At 45.2% G+C, this 16,120-nt stretch overlaps 1 protein-coding gene and 1 long non-coding RNA gene across 5 annotated transcripts in view; one reads left to right on the forward strand and one right to left on the reverse strand.

The window, feature by feature from the left end:
* The window catches only part of PRORP (protein only RNase P catalytic subunit), a 134,200-nt gene that overhangs the window by 75,620 nt on the left and 42,460 nt on the right, over window positions 1-16,120 (forward strand). The gene's annotated exons all lie outside the window — the stretch shown is intronic.
* LOC130295488 (uncharacterized) overlaps window positions 1-16,120 on the reverse strand; it is a 118,295-nt gene that overhangs the window by 3,218 nt on the left and 98,957 nt on the right. The window lies entirely within an intron of this gene.

The raw sequence follows: 16,120 nt of genomic DNA on the forward strand, positions 1-16,120 counted from the left end.
CCATTACACGGATCACCATGTGCAGAAACTGTGGGGAGAGATTTATCAAATCCTGTCCAGAAGAAAAGTTGCTGAGTTGTCCATAGCAACCAATCAGATCACTTCTTAAAAATGAAAGAGGCAATGTGATTGTTTGCAATTGGCAACTTACCAACTTTCCCTCTGGACAGGTTTTGATAAATCTCCCCCTGTGTGTGCTGTCACATTGGGACTGTTGCCATGAAAATTCTCACCTGGCTTCTGTGCATCATTTAATTGGGGGGGGGGGGGGCTCCTGTGTCTACTTGCAGACTTCTGCTGTTGCTGCATTACAGTGGTTGCGATCACATGATATAGCTGACTTCCTCTTTTTTTTCTTTCTGAGCATGCTCAGGCAGTATTAATGTAACCAAACACTGAAGAGAATCTCAGTAGATCGCCTTAGTTAATGCTATATAAAAAAGGTGAGCAACCAATCCATAATTAGTGCACATTTGTTTATTTTCCAGAGAAATAATTATTTTCCATATTAACTGGTGTCAGAAAGTTATACAGATATGTAAACTATTTAACCTCTTCCCTCCCCAGGGCGAATGGGTATCTCCTGCAAAAAGGGGAGCAGCTACGGAGCGGGATTGTGAAGTCATGCTGCTCCATATCACGCAACCACTGGCTGGAATCAACTGCCAGGGGCCGCAGCTAATATCCTGCAGCGGCGATCACTGCTGCAAGGCTAGTAATCCTTTACATCCCGCGATCAAAGCTGGTTGCTTTGGGTGATCATGACCACCGCAAGGCAATCGTGCACTCCCAATCACCTTTACTGACTGCCGGAGGGTCCCTACCTTCCTCCGTGCCTTTGGATCTTCTTTATGCAGGCTAGAGCAACAGACCACAGATAACACTGGTCAATGCTGTGTAATAGCATAGCACTGATCAGTGTTAAGAATCAAAAGATTCCATGTAATTGTCCCCTAAACGTAAAAAAAAATACCCGAAATCCATAAAAAGTTATCAAAAAGGGCATTAAAAGCAAAAATTGTACAGTTAAAAACTACATATCACTACACACAGCGCAAAAAATGAGCCCTCATATAGCCCCACATGCGGAAAAATAATAAAAGTTATAGGGGTCAGAAGTGGACAATTTTAAGCCTACTAATTTCCTTACAAAAAGTTATATTTCTTTTCACTAACAAAATAAAACAAAACCCATATGAATTGGGTATTGTTGTAATTGTAATTGAAAATTTGGAAGAGTTATGGATGAGAAAAAATGTAAACACAAAAAACAAGAAATCGCAGCATCATTAAGGGGTTAAAAATCTCAATCTTTCCAGTAGTTGTCAGCTGCTCTATATCCTGGCAGAAGTTATGCAGTCCTTCCATTCAGACATATTGCTACGTGCTTTCTCCTCTGTCTGTGTCAGGAACTATCCTGATCAGTACAAAATCACAATAGCAAACCTCTCCTGCTCTGAACAGTTTCCGACACAGACAGAGGGGGCAGCAAACAGAAAACACTATTTTACTTCCACCAGCAGCTGGTAAATATTAAATATTTTTAAATAAATAAAAAAAAAAAGTTTTTTCCCTCATGTGACAACCCCACTTTCTACAAGATTTGCCTGGAATTTCAACTCAGCAGCAGTACCAGACACGGTTTGTGAATAAGAATGGTGAAGAAATAGCCCTAGAATAATTTTTTACATAGATAGTAAAGCATGGGATGTAAGCCGTTGTGTATACTTGTTTTAGCTGAGGTGGCATAAATGGATTGTCTGCCATCTTGATTCCTATTACTGTTCAACATGGATAGCCGTTTTAATACAGACCCCAGAATCAGACCCCACCATAATACAGACCCCAGAATCAGACCCACCATAATTCAAACCCCAGAATGAGACTCCACCATAATACAGACCCCAGAATCAGACCCCACCATAATACAGACACCCTAATACAGACTCCAGAATCAGATCACTCCATAATACAGACTCCCAGAATCAGTCCCCACCATAATACAGATCCCAGAATCAGACCCCACCATAATACAGACACCCTAATACAGACTCCAGAATCAGATCACTCCATAATACAGACTCCCAGAATCAGTCCCCACCATAATACAGACCCCAGAATCAGATTACTCCATAATAGAGACCCCAGAATCACCACCCACCACAATACAGACCCCAGAATCACCACCCACCATAATACAGACCTCAGAATCAGTCCCCAGCATAATACAGACCCCAGAATCAGTCACCACCATAATACAGACCCCAGAATCAGAGCACTCCATAATACAGACCCCAGAATAAGTCCCCACCATAATACAGACCCCAGAATCAGACCCCATCATAATACAGACCCTAGAATCAGTCCCCAGCATAATACAGACCCCAGAATCAGATCACTCCATAATACAGACCCCAGAATAAGTCCCCACCATAATACAGACCCCAGAATCAGACCCCACCATAATACAGACTCCAGAATCAGTCCCCATCATAATATAGACCCTAGAATCAGTCCCCTGCATAATACAGACCCCAGAATCAGTCACCACAATAATACAGACCCCAGAATCAGATCACTCCATAATACAGACCCCAGAATTAGTCCTCACCATAATACAGACCCCAGAATCAGATTACTCCATAATACAGACCCCAGAATCAGTCCCCATCATAATACAGACCCCAGAATCAGTCCCCACCATAATACAGACCCGGGAATCAGTCCCCACCATAATACAGACCCCCGAAACAGTCCCCACCATAAAACAGACCCCAGAATCAGATAATTCAATAATACAGACCCCAGAATCAGATAATTCAATAATACAGACCCCAGAATCAGTCCCCGCCATAATACAGACCCTAGAATCAGTCCCCACCATAATACAGACCCCAGAATCAGTCCCCACCATAATACAGACTCTAGAATCAGTCCCTGTTTGGGTTTGCTGTGTGCTCGGCTTGGAGAGAGATCCATCTGTCTCCCAGGAGCGACCTTCCTTTCCCCAGAAGGAGAGTTTGTTTCCTGGTATGAGCGAGGAGCGGAGAACCCCAACACCTGCCCCGCGAAACAGGTCTGCGGGGGACAGGGGGGAGCCAGCGACCTATTGCAGAGGGACCAGCATCAGGAACTGCACCAGAAATCTCTGGGTTAAGGCGCTCTGCAAGGAGATGCAGCGATATATATCTCCAACCCCTCCTGAGCATATGGATACAGAGATTAGCCGCAAGGCTGCTCCTACAAGCAGCAAAGCTACAAAAGGTACTACAGGTACTGTGAAGACAAGCTTTGATAATATGGACTGTGATACTCCTCCTGGAGAAAAGCTAAATGCCCATGAAGGTGTGGAGGATTGGGGAATGCCAAGGGCCCAGGAGCTCTGAACCACCTATGGGTTTTGGGTGGCGGAGGTACTTCATGGGTATGAGGAAGCAAGGAGCAGCAGGTATAGGCTCCAGGAGGAGGTACAGGAGGCAAAAGCCTTGATGGACACAGTGTCCAAATGCCAGAAGGCTGAGCTGTCAGCCAGGATTAAACAGCTAAAAGCAAGCATCAGCAATCTGAAGAAAAGGAAAACATTTATTTTGGAGAACGGGCCATTCAAAGCATTCAAAGAAAAGCTTCAGAATGAAGATCGCTTTGCAGAAATGGAGAGAGAGAAGCAAAGAAAACTGAGGGGGCTTCAGCCACTGGTGGAGGAGGAAGGAGACACTTCAGAGGCCGAATATGTTGAGCCAAATCCACCCGGGGGTCTGCAGCATTTGACCCCATACAGTGGGCTCCCTGCAAGGCAAGTGGCGATGTCATCTAGCCACTGCTCTGGCGGTTCGGGGGATTAGAGCAGCACCAGTCATCAGGGAGGGGTGCTGATGGCCCACATCCAGCTCCTGGAGTCCCCAGGTTGCCTCCAGGACTTCACGTTTGGAGATGATTTAAAAGAGGAGGAACCTGGGGGAAGGAGAAAGAAGAAGACCAAGCTCCAGGAGAAGCTAACATTTTTATATAGCCCCCTCCCTTACCCCCCCGAAATGGCCGTAGGGTCAGCTCACTGCGTGAACCCCATTTTTCAGCCCTGCCTGAATTCTGCTAGAGTGGGGAGAGTATGGATTCTAGTGGGGCGGTGAGCTCCGTCGCTGTTTGTAGTAACAGTGGTGGAGCAGAGAAGGTATCAGCTGTGTGGTCGGACAGAGATATTGGCCCAGTGATGCGCAAGGAAGGCCTTGGCACATTAGGTTGCTCCCTAACGGGAGGGGGGCAGCTTTGTGCAAGAGTCGGCTGTGGGAGCTTCGGTGGCTCTGAATGTTGGCACTGTTGTTCCTTTGGAGCAGCGGTGTCATCATGGAGGAGTTGCCGGGGCTAAGATGCCTTTGCCTCCCAGGAAAAAGACTGGACTTAAACCTCTATTTTGTATTAGCACCGCTTATCCAGATCAGCGGCGCCAAGGAGCAGGAAATTCAAGTACTGATGAGGCGGAGGGTACCAGTAAAAACAGGGCTGGGGCCACTAATAAACAGACTAGGCAGGCTTCCCGGTCCTTGTATAAGGGACCGGTGACCTGTCCTGTGGCGGTGGCTCCAGCTCTGCTACCCAATCCTGAAGGTACAATGTCTGCACCAAAACACACCGGTCCAGCCAGTATGAATGAGCAGATTAATGTTGGAGTGAATGTAGTAAAAAATGTATCTGCTAATAACAATCTGTCTGGGGCTTTGAATGGTGGAATGGTGGCTAGAGGATGTGGCAACTTCCACATCCTCTAGCTCTGAGAGAGCAGTTTGCAGCAACGTCTCCTGGGGGCCTTACAGAGAGGGGAGAGATCAGTCAATGTAGAGGGTAGGTGGATTGATCTTTCTTTCTGGATAGAGAGACATGTTCTTTCAACCTTCCGAGATAAAAGAGGGGGGGATACTGTGTGGTCCCTCCCGACAGCCAGTCCAGGTGGTCTCCAAAGGAATGTGGTCCCACTGAGGTGGAGAGGCAGTGATACATGTCCTCCAAGATCTAAAGTTGTTGAGCTTCTGCTGAAGTTGGGCTTTAAGGCAGCTGACATCTACGCCTGGATACATCCTTATGGTAGCCCTGAGTCCGATATCAGCTTTGTTCGGCCGAATTATGAGCTTGTAAAGCACGAGCCCGGCTGACGAGACTTTGCCATTCAGGCGGTGTCTCGCCAAAATAACATCAAGAAAGTGATCGTTTAACAAATCACTCTCTTGTATTGACATCATGACGTGGCTAGGTCGGTATGGAGAGGTGATGGAGGTCCCAAAAAAGAACAGGGATGAATATGGAATCTGGTCAGGGGCCTGGACATTTATGGTTAAGCTTAGGCGTTCAGGAAACACCGTTACCCATATACCATCTGCGACCTTCCTCAGAGGAGATCATATCCAGATCTTCTACCAGGGTCAGCCGAAGCACTGTCACAGATGTGGTGACCCCACACATTTTTGTGCCAGTTGCACTGTGCAGAAGTGCACTCTGTGTGGGAAAATAGGCCATCTCACTGTATCTTGTGCGGAGATTAGGTGTCACCTGTTCAGTCACCCACCTGTTCATTAGGTCACCCATTCAGTCGCTGCCCTCGTTCCTTTTTCAACATGGTTGTTACCCCTGTGGGAGTAAGCCATGAGGTGGATTCTGCTGGGGGTGACGGCTGGCAGGGATGAAGGGGTGCAGGGGCCAGGGAAGAAAAGTAAGCAGAAGATGCCTGCCCAACTGAGACATCTCAAGAAGCGCCAAAGGGATAGGGAGATTCGGGAGTCACAGGGCCATCATCCAATTGAGGTTACTTCTGATCCTGTCCCTGTGGCCAGTCTTACTGCTGAGGCCCTGGGGGATAGTGAACTGGATGAGATTGGGAGGATCCACAAAGAGGAGGATGCTGTCTCCTCGCTGTCCTCCCATGGTGAGAGTACAGATGAGGAGAGTGGGAGATGGGCAGAAACAAAGCAGGGTACTCGGAGGAATAAGAAAAAGGGAGATATAAGATCATCTTCCACCTGCCAGATGCCAAAGGAAGGTACAAATGACCTCCCTCTGATTGGTCTCTCCAACCGGTTCCGAGCCCTCCGTGACATTTCCTCTTCGGAGGAGGATGCTGGGGGTAAGGTTGCGGTGGGGCCCACAGGAGACGCTGAGTCCTCTCTCCCTGGTGAACCTATGTCTTCAGGGGGGAGGACTGGCCGGGAGTCAGGGGACAAGGAAAATTTATATAAAGGGAAAATGGACACATCTATCTCACTAAAAAGGGGTAAACCATCATTTGATGAGGAGGGTCGTGGGGTGGATGGGAAGGATGGTGGGAAAAAGAAAGCTGTCTAACTAAATCACCCTAGATGTCAGCACCCTGTCCGTTGACTCTGGCATCCGTTAATGTTGCCAGCATCAAGTCAGATACGGCTAGATTTGCGGCCTTTGATTTTTTTGCCCATATTAATGCTGATTTTATTTTTGCAGGAGAACGGGCTAACCGATATGCCATCTATGTACAAGGCTAAAAGAGAGTGGAGGAATGGGCCTTCCTACTGGTCTCTTGTGGCCGAGCCGTATAACGGAGTCGCGATCCTTTTTACCGCAGTGGTAGAATGCCAACGGGTTATCAAGTTAGAAATGGGAAGAACTTCGCCTTATTAACATCTACGGCCCACAGTCGAAGTGGGACCAGAAGTGTCTCTTTGAGGTTCAATCCCTATCTTTTTACAAGTCAGCAGGTGGTCTTTAATGCTGTAACGAGGCCCCAAGACAGGGGAGGTTCCAGAGACAAGCTGACTTATGATAGCGTCGCCCTTAATAGCGTAGTGAGTGAGGCTCGCCTGGTGCATGTCCACATCCAGCACACCCCAGGCCACGTGGGATTCATGTATCATAGGGGTAGTTGTAGGTGCAGAATAGACAGGTTTTAATTAAAGGAGGAAGCCGTCTACTCAGCAGTGTTTGTTGTTGAGGTGGAGTTCTCCGATCACTGTTTAATTTTGTTTTCTCTGAATGTCACAGACACCCCCCGGATGGGCCGAGGCTATTGTAAGCTCAATTTGTCTCTCTTGGAAAAAGCGGAGATAAGACAGTCCTTTGAGGATTTTCTTCAGTTCCAGGTACCATTGCTGGGACTTTGTAGCAGTAAGTCAGAGTGGTGGGAAATGTTTAAAAATGGGTTGCAAGATTCTTCTGCCAGCTCTTAGGCCTCAGAAGCCTAAACAGGTACCCCTTGTACCAGGGCCTCAGGAAGAAACTTGAGCACCTTGTCTCGACTGGAGGTAGCCGGGAGGATATCTTTAGAGTGAAGTCCTTGCTGATGAAGTGCCAGTACGACAGACACACATCTTTTGGTTTTTGAGAGGGATCACGAGAAGTACCACTCGCCCGACCCTTACAGAAACTTCAAGATGTCAGTGAGTAGTAAAGTAGTCTCAGGACTGATTGATAGTATGGGATCTTTGAAAAGGTCCAGATCAGGGATCCTGGAGGTCGTCAGATCCTTTTACTCGCACCTCTTGGGAAGGATGGATCTAGATCCAGATAAGTTATCATCTTTCTTGGCTGAAGCCGTCGCAGGAGTAGACCCCCTCTTGACGTTTTGACAGAGATGATCCGGGAAGAGGAAGTCAGGATGGCGATTGATGGGCTTGCCCTCAAGAAGTCACCCGGTCCAGATGGCTTAACATCTGAGTTCTATAAGACCTTTAAGGACACTTTGGTTCCCCTCTTGATCAAGGAATTTAATGAGTGTCTATACTTGGGCACTCTGCCGAAGTCAATGAGGAGGTCAGCGTTGATCATCCTGTCAAAGGGTAATGACCCGAATTGACGTCCCATAGCGCCTCTCAATGCGAACAGAAAGATTCTGGCAACCGGTTGGTGGAGTTTGTACCCCGGCCCCTTTTGGGGGCACAGCATTGCTCTGTTCCGGACAGCAGTACATTTAGTGCTGTGCTCAGTGTCCCGTATTCTGTGGAGCAGGGTAGGGCTGGCCACTGGAAGGGGTACTTGCTGTTCTTGGATCAGGCAAAAGCATTTGATCGGGTTAACCATCAGTAAGTACCCCTGGTCTGTTCTTCTGAGATATGGCCTGCCGGGGGTGTGGGGGTGTGTGGGTGTTGTTGATTGGCTTAAGACCTTGTATGCAGGGGCAGAGAGTTTCCCATTTATGAGTGGTTGGTTTGGACCATTCTTTTGAGGTTGCGTCTGGTGTCCGTCAGGGTTGTCCTTTGAGCCCATTGCTGTACGTGTTTGCAATTGATCCTTTCCTTAGGAGGTTTGATTGTGGACCGTTGCTGATGATGTCACAGTGTTTGTCTCCTCACAAGGGGAAGGCCAATGGGTGATGTCAGAGATGGACTGCTACTCGGAGACATCTGGGTCCAAGATCAACCAGGATAAGTGTGAGAGTCTCTGGCTGGGAGGGGGAGATCTTGGTTTTGATCTCCCGTACGCCCTTCCAGAGCCCCAGGAATCTGAAAAAGTCCTCTGCATCGAATTTAGCCTGCTGTCCCAGTTTTGTTTGCGGTAATCCCCTTGGCCAAAGATGGCCGCTCAGAAAGTGAATCAGTGGAAGGGTTGGTCTTTGACCCTCCGGAAAAGGGTTAACCTGATGAAAACATTCCTGCTCCCTTTGCTGATGTTCCAAATGTTATGGGGGAATAGACTGAACCTAGTGAAGAGGGAGGTTACTTACCGTACGATGAGACTAGGGGGGTTGTGTATGGTCAACCCCGTGGTATTCCTAGTGAATACCTTTCTTAAGACCAATATTGCAAACCTCTGGTAAGAGAGGGCTCCTCCGTGGGCATCCTCCTGAGACAGGAGGGCAAGTGAAGGGTCTTCGCACACCACACGGGCATCTTCCGACTTATGCTTCCCCGGTTCTGAAGGTTATGAGTCGGTGGGGTCTGGGCATGTGGGAGATTAGGACTGTCTTCTCATTTCCAGAGGCCATTGGCGCTCAAGGATTGCCCGCGTGGGGATCTGGAGATGGGATTGAGGCTTTTGAATTCTATCAGGATCCCCTTGAAGTTTTGGAACTTGACTTGGCGCTGCATCCATGGAAAACTGTGTGTGAGGGATATTCTGAAGTGCAGGAGCTCTGAGGACCGGGGATGTCCCCACGAGTAGTGTGGAGGCATGCTGGAAAGTATGGAGCATTTTCTGCTTCATTGTCCCTTTAAAACAGAGGTTTACAACAGGGTGGATGCTTCCATTGGTTGTCCTAGGCTGGCAAGTCTCTCCTATGCAGAATGGGCCTATGGAGCATTCAGAAACCTTGGAAGCTGGGACCGCAGCACTTTATTCCTAGTCAGCACTACACGTGGAACGCACAGTGTTTAGTGTCGACGCAGCGTAAAATCCTCCCCGTGGTTAGGAACATTCTCAGGGACCTGGTTTGCAGGCACTAAACTTGAGCTTTAGGGGTTTGTGTGGCTGAAAAGCCTCTTTGTTGTTTGGTTTATAGTGTCATGTATTTTGTTATTTTATTTATTGTTGTAGTCTATGTGTATATTTATGTAATGTATATATTGTTAGTCTATGTATTTTTTATGTACTGTATATATTGTGTGATGCCACCTGGGGTTTGGGTTTTGTTTAGGTTGGGTGATGGGTTAAAAGGGGGGAGGGGGTTTCTATGGGACTTTTATATTTATATATATATATATACACACACACAGAAAATCCTGGACTGGTTCAAGGATGCCTGGTAACATGTACTGGAGGCATGGGATGCGGGACCAGTTCAGGGCCCAAAAAAAAGATGTTATTGTTGGCATATATTATTATTATTATTCATTTTGGTATTCGGTTTCGCATAAATATTTGGTTTTTCATTTTGCAACTGGGCCAGGGAATTCACATTTAATATTAGTGTATATAGTTTATTAGTATGTTATGGGTAATATAGGAAAATGTCTTATAAATATTGTATATATTAGTTTGCGTGGAAGAATGAGTGTGGGGTGGACCGGTGTTGTATTTTATGCTATGGTGTTGGTTTTATGATTCATTATATTTTTATTATTATGTTCTGTAAGATATGGTATGTATGTTTGTAATTATTTATTGTTATGTTTAAAATGTTTAATAAAAGATTTACAGGATTTAACTCAGGATCAAAACAGGATAAGTACACTCGGTTCCAAATTATTATGCAAATGATATTTTTCTCATTTGCCTAAATAATTGATGATAATAACAGTTAGCATAATTCTCATGTTATCAACTATTAAGAGTACAATTCAAATTTTATTGAACAAACCTAATAACAGTATTTTTTTTAAACATAAAAAAACTTACAATGTACTGTTCCAAATTATTATGCACAGTAAGTTTCAAAACGCTTTATAGGTTGTAAAGAACTGAAAATTGTCATTTGTTGTGTTTGCAGCATATTTACTGAAATCAAAAGCTATTTCAGTCAAACTTTTAACAACATTTTACCTTTTTAAACAATTTAGACAGGTCTTGTTACATTTTAACATAGGACCCCTTATTTGATAGCAGCTTCACAAGTCTTGCATCAATTTAACTTGTGAGTTTTTGGACAGTTTCTGTTTGAATTTATTTGCAAGATGTCAGAATAGCCTCCCAGAGCAGCTGTTTGGATGTAAACTGCCTCCCACCCTCATAGATCTTTTGCTTGAGGATTGAGGTCAGGGGAGGATAGAGGCCACACCATGACTTTCTCTCCTTTTAACCCCATAGCAACCATTAATGCAGAGGTATTATTTGCAGCATGAGATGGTGCATTGTCATGCATGAAGATGATTTTCTTACGGAAAGCATAGTTCTTCCTTCTGTACCAGGGAAGAAAGTGGTCAGTCAGAAACTCCACATACTTTGCAGAGGTCATCTTTACACCTTCGGGGACCCTAAAGGGGCCAACCAGCTCTCTTCCCATGATTCGGGCCCAAAACATGACTCCACCACCGCCTTGCTGATGTCGCAGCCTTGTTGGAACAGGGTGGCCGTCCACCAACTATCCACTACTCCATCCATCTGGACCATCCAGGGTTGCACGGCACTCATCAGTGAACAGGACTGTTTGAAAATAAGTCTTCATGTATTTTTCTGCCCAAAGCAGCCATTTCTTCTTGTGAGCATTGGTTAGTGGTGGCCGAATAGAAGGTTCATCCACAGTTGTGAGACTCTGGAGGACTCAACACCTTGATGTCAGTGGGACTCCAGAGGCACCAGCAGCTTCAAATATCTGTTTGCTACTATATAATGGTATTTTAGCTCTGAGTCAACGGCAAATCTCTTAATAGTGCGATGATCCCGCTTAAGTTTTCGTGAAATATCGAATGTTTTCATACCTCGTCCAAGGCATTGAACTATTTCATTCTTTTTGGCAGCAGAGAGATCTTTTTTCTGACCCCACCAGCAGAATATTGAGTAAAGCTCTGTATATAAGGGTAGGGTCACACGTAACGGATCCGCAGCGTATTTTACGCTGCGGATCCGCCAGTGACCCGACCTATTTTGTGCCTCCAGCTGTTGCCACCCCCTTCTCCCACCTCAACCCACCCCTGGCCTTCACGCAGCGGCAATACACAGCTACAAGCAGCCACACAGGGGGCCTGCGAGTTGCCGAGTGCACTCTGACATCGCTGAGCAGCCGCGATGTCTAAGTACACTGCGCATGTGCAGTGTACTCAGACATTGATGCTGCTCCGCGATGTCTGAGTGGACTCGGAACATGGGTGATGAGAATTGTTGTACATAAGGTTGCCACGTAAATATTGCCTACCACTGTGGTAGTCTTCTTATTTCAGCCCTTCCCTTTCCACACTTATGGGTAGTAAGGGTTAGGTTACTCTTAGGTAGGGTTATATAGTAGATAGGTACTCACCTGTATCCCCATTCCCCTCCTTTTAAGGTCATTGTTGGGCCTTATATGTCAAATATTTGTATGTCAAACATTATATATCACATATGTGGGCCATTGTTTCACTAATATGTATATACTGTAATATGTATATATTGTGTTTTAACAAAATCTGAGTAAAAGTTCTATTTTATTCAAACTATCTAAGCCTCATTAGTAGAATCTGTTTATATGATTTGTAAAACATTAAGTAGCCAGTACAAAAATGTATAAAAAAAATTGGAAACAGAAAGTAGGGCTGCCATCAAAGATTTTGAGGCCCCTTAAACAGCTCAAGGCACCTCTTGACAATCTCCCCATGTGTATTGCCCCAATACATAGTGTCCGCTTTGTGCCCCCATAAATAATTTTATGCCCCATATATAGTTCTAGAACCCTTCTGTATCCCCTTATATAATTTTTTGTCCCCATATATAGCTGTAGGTCCCTTCTGTGCCCCAATATATAGCTATAGACCCCTCCAGTGCCCCATATAGCTGCAGGTCCCTATTTTGCCCCTATAGGTAGCTGTAGGCCCTTCTTGTGCCCCCATAGGTTGTTGTAGGCACCTACTGCCCCATAGGTAGTTTTAGGCCTCCAGTGCCCCCACAGGTAGTTGTAGACCCACAGTGCCCCCATAAGTAGTTGTAGCCCCCCCCCCTTTGCCCCCCCCAAAGACATACTGCCTACAGCCATATATAGTATATGGCTGCCGACAGTATGTCTAAGTACTGCCTCCCTTCTGCGTTCTGACTACTGCTCCTCCTGTCAGGAGCTTATGGGCTATAGCAGTAGGTCCCTGGACTGGAAGAGCAGTGGTCAGAGCACTGAAGACAGCATGCTGTGCATGTATACTCACCTAGCCGGCCACCTATCTTCCTGCTATGGTGTGCTTCCTTCGCTCCTGCTATCCGGGCGCATTCAGACTCGTCAGTGAGCAGGGGCTAACTTGTCATGGCCACTGTACTAGTTTTCTCAGTACCCTAATCAAATTTTCTTTGAATAAAGTATGCTCTCAATGCCATTAACCCCTTAAGGACCAGGCCATTTTACACCTTAGGACCAGAGCGTTTTTTGAACATCTGACCACTGTCACTTTAAACATTAATAACTCTGGAATGCTTTTAGTTATCATTCTGATTCCGAGATTGTTTTTTCGTGACATATTCTACTTTAACATGGTGGAAAATTTTTGTGGTAACTTGCATCCTTTCTTGGTGAAAAATCCCAAAATTTGATGAAAAAATTAAATATTTAGCATTTTTCTAACTCTGAAGCTCTCTGCTTGTAAGGAAAATGGATATTCCAAATAATTTTTTTTTAATTCACATATACAATAGGTCTACTTTATGTTTGCATCATAAAATTGACAAGTTTTTACTTTTGGAAGACATCATAGGGCTTCAAAGTTCAGCAGCAATTTTTCACAAAATTTCAAACTCCCTATTTTTCAGGGACCAGTTCAGGTTTGAAGGGGATTTGAAGGGTCTTCATATTAGAAATACCCCATAAAAGACCCCATTATAAAAACTGCACCACCCAAAGTATTAAAAATGACATTCAGTCAGCGTTTTAACCCTTTAGGTGTTTCACAGGAATAGCAGCAAAGTGAAGGAGAAAATTCACAATCTGCATTTTTTACACTTGCATGTTCTTGTAGACCCAATTTTTGAATTTTTACAAGGGGTAAAAGGAGAAAATGTATACTTGTATTTGTAGCCCAATTTCTCTCGAGTAAGCACATACCTCATATGTCTATGTAAAGTGTTCGGCGGGCGCAGTAGAGGGCTCAGAAGCAAAGGAGCGACAAGGGTATTTTGGAGAGTACGTTTTTCTGAAATGGTTTTTGGGGGGCATGTTGCATTTAGGAAGCCCCTATGGTGCCAGAACAGCAAAAAAAAAAAACACATGGCATACCATTTTGGAAACTAGACCCCTTGAGGAACGTAACAAGGAATAAAGTGAGCCTTAATACCCCACAGGGGTTTCACAACTTTTGCATATGTAAAAAAAAAAAAAATGTGTGTGTTTCCCCCAAATTTCACATTTTTGCAAGGGTTAATAGCAGAAAATACCCCCCAAAATTTGTGACCCCATTTCTTCTGAGTATGGAAATACCCCATGTGTGGACGTCAAGTGCCCTGCGGTCGAACTACAATGCTCAGAAGAGAAGGAGCGCCATTGAGCTTTTGAAAAGTGAATTTGTTTGGAATGGTAGTCAGGGGCCATGTGCGTTTACAAAGCCCCCTGTGGTGCCAGAACAGTGGACCCCCCCCCCCCCCACATTTGACCCCATTTTGGAAACTACACCCCTCACAGAATTTAATAAGGGGTGCAGTGAGTATTTACACCCCACTGGCATTTGACAGATCTTTGGAACAGTGGGCTGAGCAAATGAAAAATTACATTTTTCATTTTCATGGACCACTGTTCCAAAAATATGTCAGACACCTGTGGGGCGTAAATGCTCACTGCACCCCTTATTACATTACGTGAGGGGTTTAGTTTCCAAAATGGGGTCACATGTTGGCGGGTCCATTGTTCTGGCACTATGGGGGCTTTAACACACGTGGCCTTCAATTCCGGACACATTTTCTCTTCAAAATCCCAATGGTGCTCCTTCTGTTCTGAGCATTGTAGTTCGCCCGCCGAGCACTTTACATCCACATTTGGGGTATTTTCTTACTCAGAAGAAATGGGGTTACAAATTTTGGGGGGCTTTTTTCCTATTCTCCCTTGTGAAAATGAAAAATGTAGGGTAACACCAGCATTTTAGTGAAAAAAAATTATTTTTTTCAATTCCCCATCCAACTTTAACGAAAATTTGTCAAACACCTGTGGGGTGTTAATGCTCACTATAACCCTTGTTACATTCCTTGAGGGGTTTAGTTTCCAAAATGGGGTCACATGTCGGTATTTATTTTTTTGCGTTCATGTCAAAACCGCTGTAAAATTAGCCACCCCTGTGCAAATCACCAATTTAGGCTTCAAATGTACATAGTGCGCTCTCACTCCTGAGCCTTGTTGTACGTCCGCAGAGCATTTTACGCCCACATATGGGGTATTTCTATACTCAGGAGAAATTGCGTTACAAATTTTGGGGGTCTTTTTTACCTATTACCTCTTGTGAAAATAAAAAGTAAAGGGCAACACCAGCATGTTAGTGTAGAACACAGGCTGGTGTAGACCCCAACTTTTCCTTTTCATAAGGGGTAAAAGGAGAAAAAGCCCCCCAAAATTTGTAGCGCAATTTCTCCTGAGTACGGGAATACCCCATATGTGGCCCTAAACTGTTTCCTTGAAATACGACAGGGCTCCGAAGTGAGAGAGCGCCATGCGCATTTGAGGACTAAATTAGGGATTGCATAGGGGTGGACATAGGGGTATTCTACGCCAGTTATTCCCAAACAGGGTGCCTCCAGCTGTTGCTAAACTCCCAACATGCCTGGACAGTCAGTGGCTGTCCAGAAATGCTGGGAGTTGTTGTTTTGCAACAGCTGGAGGCTCCGTTTTGGAAACACTGCCGTACAATACGTTTTTAATTTTTATTGGGGGGGACCGTGTAAGGGGTGTATATGTTGTGTTTTACCCTTTATTATGTGTTAGTGTATTGTAGTGTTTTTAGGGTACATTCACACTGGCGGAGGTTTACAGTGAGTTCCCTGCTAGGAGTTTGCGCTGCGGCGAAAAATTTGCCGCAGCTCATATTTGAAGCAGAAAACTTACTGTAAGCCTGCCCGTGTGAATGTTCCCGAGACACGTGTCATCAGAGAGCACTTAGACAGAAAAGAACAACCTTAACTTCAGAAGCTCATAAGTAGTCAAAGGATTAAGATTTTTTAATAGAAATAATTTACAAATCTTAGAGAATAAAAAAGATCACTAGCGCTGGATGGGTCTGGTTTGATGTGTGATTGTACTGCTGCTTTACTATAAATGTGCTCCCCTATGGATGCACACTGTGTAGAAAGTAATATACTGAAAAATAATTGAATAGTAAGCGCTGTATTATATACACAAATTACAAACTGACCTGTAGATAGTACGGTTGCTGATAAAAATAGGTGGTTGCGGTGTAAGTGTACTGATCCCACAGCAATGCTGTTACAGCGCGATCGCTGTGTATTCCAGTGAAGGAGGTACCGCTCTGCAGATACGTGGGCTCCCTGAAGTGGTGTTCCAGAGGTTGCAAGTGGTTCTTACTGAATTGACTCCCGGATGCAACCTCTGGAACACCACTTCAGGGAGCCCACGTATCTGCAG

Source organism: Hyla sarda, chromosome 11 (assembly GCF_029499605.1).
Source record: "Hyla sarda isolate aHylSar1 chromosome 11, aHylSar1.hap1, whole genome shotgun sequence".
Lineage (NCBI taxonomy): Eukaryota > Metazoa > Chordata > Amphibia > Anura > Hylidae > Hyla > Hyla sarda.